Genomic DNA, 6,091 nt, shown 5'->3' with positions numbered 1-6,091 from the left:
CGGGGTCCAGGTAAGTTTTTCGTTTTAATTCTTTTCTCTTTTCACCTTTTACCCAAAATACCCCCCCCCCCCCCCCACTAAACCCCCCCTAATTCGCCCAGATTCAGCAAAACACCCCCCACTCCCTTCTCTCTAATTTTTCTCCCACTTCTCTCTATCTTCTCTCTTCTCTTCTCATCTTCACATCACTCCATTATCATCCTCCCCTACTATCCACCTTCTTCATCCACTTTCCCTCAACCAAACAAGTAAGTTGCTCTTTTTCTCTCTCTATTTCATCTTCTAACTTAGTATAATTTAGCATAATTGTATTTAGTTTAACCCTAGGTAGGGTTAGTATAACTTTTGTCAATTTTTGCTTTCTTTCATGGTTTTTATTGTGGTATGGTACTGTTGTGAAATTGTTTGGTGTCATAGTGTGTGGGCCTTCATGGTGTTTATGATGTTTTAGCCTAGAAATCATTTTTAGGGGTGTAGTTGTTATTATGCACCATGTGGGTCGAAATATTGGAGTTTTTGTGATATTATGGGGCGGGTTATACCCACTCATAATTAGGGGGTGTTATACTTGGTGATTGGGGGTGTTGTCATTGTTTGATAATATGTGTAGGAGTAGTGTGGGGTGGTGTAGGCCGAATGTTGTACGTAGTTCTGTTGTGAGGCCTCTATGGAGATTGTAATCTTCCCTACCTTGCTTGTGTGGCTAGTCTGCCAAGAAGAACTCAATGGGGATGGTGTTTTGGTGCCATTGGGTGGCGAAGTCTGAGTACCCATCTGACGGACACTAATTAGGATGAATTTGATGGTTATGAATTTTCCTGACTCATTGCAGGTATTATGGCCCGTAAAAAGCAAAAGAGAGGGGCGGGCACATCCCAACAGCCGACATATGACGAGTCCAGGTTTGAATCGGAACGGGCGGAGGACGATTTTCATGCCAAGGCTGGTAAGAACTTCATTTATGAGTTGCAAATTGACCGGGAAGACCTCCGCGTGGAATAGGAGGAAATGTATGAAGAAATTCGAAGGCGAGAAATGGAATTCCTCTTTGATGACCCCGGCCCAGCGAACCGGATGATGGTTAGGGAGTTCTACGCGAACTGCCCAACACATATGCTGCGGGAGGTGACTGTGCGAGGCATAGGGGTAGATGCCTCAATTGAAACTATCCGCCAGGTATTGAGGCTACCCTGGTTCACGGGCGATATTGACTACTACCATGACAGACCAGGTGTCACGTGAGAAGTTATGACTGATGTACTTTGTGCTGGTGGGCGACCAACCTGGATCAAAGACCACATCACCCTGAACTCCAACTCTTTCACACATTTGGCTAAGTGTTGGTTGATTGTCATCTGCATCCGGTTCATGCCCTCTAGCAACACCACAGACGTGAACTTCAATAGAGCCCTATTGACTTGGTGCTTCGTGACGAAGCAGGATTTTGATGCAGCACAGGTAATTGGTGACGAAATGGTCCTGCGGGGACCGCTGCTGTCAAAGGGATTTTACTTCCCTTCCTTGGTGACTGCACTGTGCTTGTGGAGGAGGGTCCCCACTGATCCTGCTGATGGAGCATTGGCACCTGAAGCACCATTCCGAGCTTCACGCATCAGAGTGGGCAGGGGCACACGTACAACAATTGTGATAGATGCTGAGGCTGATGACCCGGTTCCTCTTGCACTGTCCAGGAGATCTACTGACAGTGCCAGACCCTCTCGGCACCCTCATACTGGGGCAGGCTTTGCCAGATCTCAGTCTACCAGGCCTATGTTGCGTTCCATGGAGGAAGAGGTCACGGATCTCCGCACCTCAGTGGATGGCCTACACACACGGATGGATACCATGTCTCAGAGGCAGGCCCGGTCTGAGAATAGGTTCATGGCCTGGTTCCGTGCTTTGGGGAGAGCTTGCCATGTCGACCCCAACATAGTCTCCGACTCTGATTGAGTCTCAGGGAAGTCTTCTTACCCTTCTGCTCTTTACTTTCTTGATATGACATGGGGACATGCCATGATTTTAAGTGTGGGGTGGGAGACTTGCTCTAGTTATATGTGTACTGTACATAGACATTATGTGTGTTATAACATGAAATTGATGTTGCTGTATATAATTGACCGTAATTATATTAGGAGTCTGACTTGGCCCAACGACGGACACTTGTCGACGAGTCTCTTGAGGGTCCAAGTCGGATATATTTATAAAAAAAAAAAATTAAAGGTAGAGGACTCTTCCTGAGGACGGACCACTGGGACAGTACTCTTGAGGGAAGTAGTCCATGAAGATTTTTTTATTTTATTTATTTTTCTTTTTAGGTAGTGTAGTAAGTCCCCCTTGGTTTTTCTTTTGGCCACGGTTCTTTTCCAAGGGTTTTTCTTGAACCGGGTTAGGTAGATTTTTTCTTTTGTAGTTAAGACTAAGATGGGTAAAGGCTAGAATGTTACCTCTGATGTACACACCTGCAACCAACTAAAATGAACTTGAGAGTGTGACGTCTAGGCTCAGTTGTGGACTTGTAAATCTATGCCTTAATTTTGCACATCTTGCTTTGCTTGAACGCTCGTATGAGTGTGTTGATAGACTGATCCCGAACGAGTTACATGCTAAGTGTGTGTGAGATTTTACTTGCATTCTGTGCATGCGTGCGATACCTAGAACTTGCTCTGTGTGTTTGCAAAGCGAAATAGAAGCTGTTGGGTTTTAGAGATGATTGAGGCATTTCTTTGTGTAAGCCTACATATAATGGTGAATCCACCTGTCTATATTGCCATAGTTAACCCCTTTGAGTCTGAAGCCTGTTCTCGGATAACCCTATAATGACCTATATCTATGTGTTTGAATAGCTGATTGTTTGAACCTATACCTCCGAAAAGCACTTGAATCACTAAAGAACATACAAAAGTCAAAGTGTGGGGTGGTAGGGAGTTAGCGAAAAACAAAATGGGGAATCAGGAATGAATTATTTGAATGGTGCACTGGTACCTTAAAAAAAAGAAAAAAAGAAAAAGAAAGAAGCCAGTTGCACCTAAAGGAAAGTAGGGGTCACTTGTGAAACAAAAATGTGGAGGAATGATTAGGCTGAGCAGGGAAATTGAGATAAAAGGAAGTGTGTATTAAAAGTGCTTAGGGAGGTTAGTCACTACATCCAAATGTATCCTGCCCGTCCCTTAGTGAAATGTCCCAAGTGAACCACGCAAAACAGGCTGAAGAATCAGAAAAATGACTCTGCCGCGGTTCCACCGCGACCGAGGCAGAACTGCGGTGAAGGATGCTCGCGTACAGAAGGAGATTCAGAGGAGCTGCTTGGCCGCGGTTCCACCGCGACCGTGGCAGAACTGCGACAGGAGGCGGAAATTTTAGGGACTAAAGTGCAAAACACGGGATTTTTAGCCCAAAACCCTATATTAAACATTAGACTCCGCCCAAGAGAGGCATGTATTGTTTTGGAGAGTATTTTTGGAAGAAGAACAAGTGTGAGAGATCACCCAAAACATCTTGGCTTCTTCTTCTCTTTATTTTTCTTGCAAGTTTTATGATGAATATTGTTTTAGTTTATTTACCCATAGTTATGAGTAGCTAAATCTTTTGTCTAAGGTTTTGATGGAACCTATTGGGGGATGAACTTCTTGTTTATGTGAATACAAATTGCTAGTTTCAATCTTTATTTATTCAACTATGTTCTTGTTGTAGTTAATTGATAGGATCCTCAATTAGTTGTGCCTATTTAGTGTGCATAACTCGGGAGAGAGTGCATATTTAGGTTATTGTTTAATAACACCACTCCTAAAGTATAAGAGGAATCTATAACTGCGGGTTTAAAGGCGGGATTAGGATAACGAAGCCTTGGGTGCAATCTTAAGTGAACTGTGTTAATTAAAGCTAGCTAGTGTATCTCGGGCGAGTGCAATAGTATATTACTGTGATTACTCGGGAGAGATTTATAGTAAGACGAGCGTTCATGATTGATAGAGAAGTGTTGGTACATTTGTATGAAGCATAAACAGAAGGGATTCCATCAATAGGAGAAATCTTTACCTTAGCTTTTTCTCATCATTGTTTACAACCTTAGCATTTTAGTTTACAGCTCGTTATTTACTTGCAATCTTAGTTAGTAAACAAACCTTCAACTGTGATTCAAAAGTTTGGGAAATTGATTCTCAAGAGTTTTGTAGTTCTAAAGATAGTGATTGATAGGTTAACTCTCTGTGGATTCGACCCTAGGCGTAATACTCGGGTTATATTTGCAACGTCCGCAGAGTCCTTTTTAGAGGGCATAGTTGGGCGTGATCATCTACACTAAATTTCCCACCATTCTTGGTGCTGATAGTTGAATTGGACAAAGTTATGACATCAGTAGCACCACCAGGGATGATTTCAAAGTGATAACCGAGGTCACCACCGCGCTCTTGCCATGCTTCTAAGTGGCCCCACGGCTTCCATGTACCGTTGCCTGGGCGAAGGATGAGCCACGCCCCGGGGTTTGATCTGCTGACATTATTTGAACCTTGTGATGGGACAAATGGTGTAACCATAGATGCTGCGGCAATTGGTGAGCCAGAGAGATCATGAATTGTGATTGACCATCCCTTTCGCTCTTTTAGCGGCGATGATTCTTTATCAGATGTGCAAGAATTAAAGCAGCTTGTTGATGTGCTTGGTTCTGATAGTGAAGATCTGTACAAATAACAACCAAGATTTAGATGCAGAGTTCAAGAAAAACATGAATCAACATAGACTTAAACTAATGTGTGTGTTAGCTGGATAATCACCAACGAGAAGGATGAAGTTAGGATTTAGAGTCGATGAATTCAATTCGTTATACATGTATATAGCCGAGGGGACGGTCTAAGGACAGGAATGGAAGTGACTAACACAGGAGCTCCTATAAGTGTTCCGGTCAGGGAGCGATTATTGAAAATAGCATTTCTACCTCCACAAGGCAGGGGTAGGGTCTGTGTATCCAGCTATATGGGATTACACTTGATATGTTGTTGTACACATATATACATTTAAGTTTTTCTCGCAAATATATAAATTTTGAGGCAAAAAGTAATGAATTTTACACCAACTATGTTTACACTAGGTTCGCCGTGTGACTATAGGGAATGAATTTGTTTGGTCAAGTAAGATCAGTTTTTCTACTAATTATTAGAAAATCAACTTCAATTGTAGAAGATAAAACTAACCTTGATCTCAAATTCCTGTCACCATTATTCCCGAAACTGAACTTGCAAGTAAAAACAGGCTGTTTAACATTGCCATTGACTTGAAAAACTTGAGGACTACACTCAGGTTCACCATCAAACTGGAAAACAAATCTTGGATCAGGTTCAGCTTTCACATTCAAATGCAATTATGCTGCAGTACTAGATCCAGCAACCAAAACCCATTCATTCTGAATCACAATTCCTCTCCGACCATTACATTCCAACCCCTTTAAATCCAATGGTACTATTACGCTCCCCAATAGCTTCCCACCATTCAATAACCCATAACCAATCCCCTTCTTCCGTGCAAAAAATTTCAATCTTTAAGCTGCAAGTTTTTCCTTTGGCAGCTAATTTTTCGACCAATTTGTCAAGTTCTGTTTTGTTCAAGTTGAAACAAGAGTGAGTTCTGTTGTCCAAAATTGGATCTTGAACAAAAATTGAGATGGTTGAAACTTGTGTGGAGAAACCTCTAAGCTTGAATTTACAATCAAAAACCGTACTTGAGGAGAGTTTATGTTCAGCCGGAAACTTCAAGGCTAAGTTTCCGATAACTATTCTCACAAAAGGACACGGATCCATTAGTCCTTTAGTTCAACTGTTCTTCAGCAAGAGAATATATTGAAGGAACTTTAACATTAATCGAAATAAGATTATTTGTTTAATTTAGAGTCGTAACTTGGGATATTTATTATGATGTCCTAAGTCACCGGTTTATTTTAAACAGAAAAGGGTCAAATATAGCCCTATACTATAAAAAAGGTCTAAATAGTACCCCTCGTTATAATTTGGGTCCAAATATACCCCTGCTGTAATACTATTGATTCAAATATACCCCTCTTTTGTTAAGTTTGTCCAAGTTGGACACCAAATCCTACGTGACA

At 41.9% G+C, this 6,091-nt stretch overlaps 1 pseudogene; it reads right to left on the bottom strand.

The window, feature by feature from the left end:
• Nucleotides 1–4,235: 4,235 nt before the first annotated feature.
• On the bottom strand, nt 4,236–5,789 carry LOC104239868 (uncharacterized; annotated as a pseudogene).
• Between the last annotated feature and the right edge of the window lie 302 nt (nt 5,790–6,091).

This window comes from Nicotiana sylvestris, chromosome 7, assembly GCF_000393655.2.
Source record: "Nicotiana sylvestris chromosome 7, ASM39365v2, whole genome shotgun sequence".
NCBI lineage: Eukaryota > Viridiplantae > Streptophyta > Magnoliopsida > Solanales > Solanaceae > Nicotiana > Nicotiana sylvestris.
Note: the sequence above shows the minus strand (reverse complement) of the source record. Positions and strands in the feature narration are given on the sequence as shown.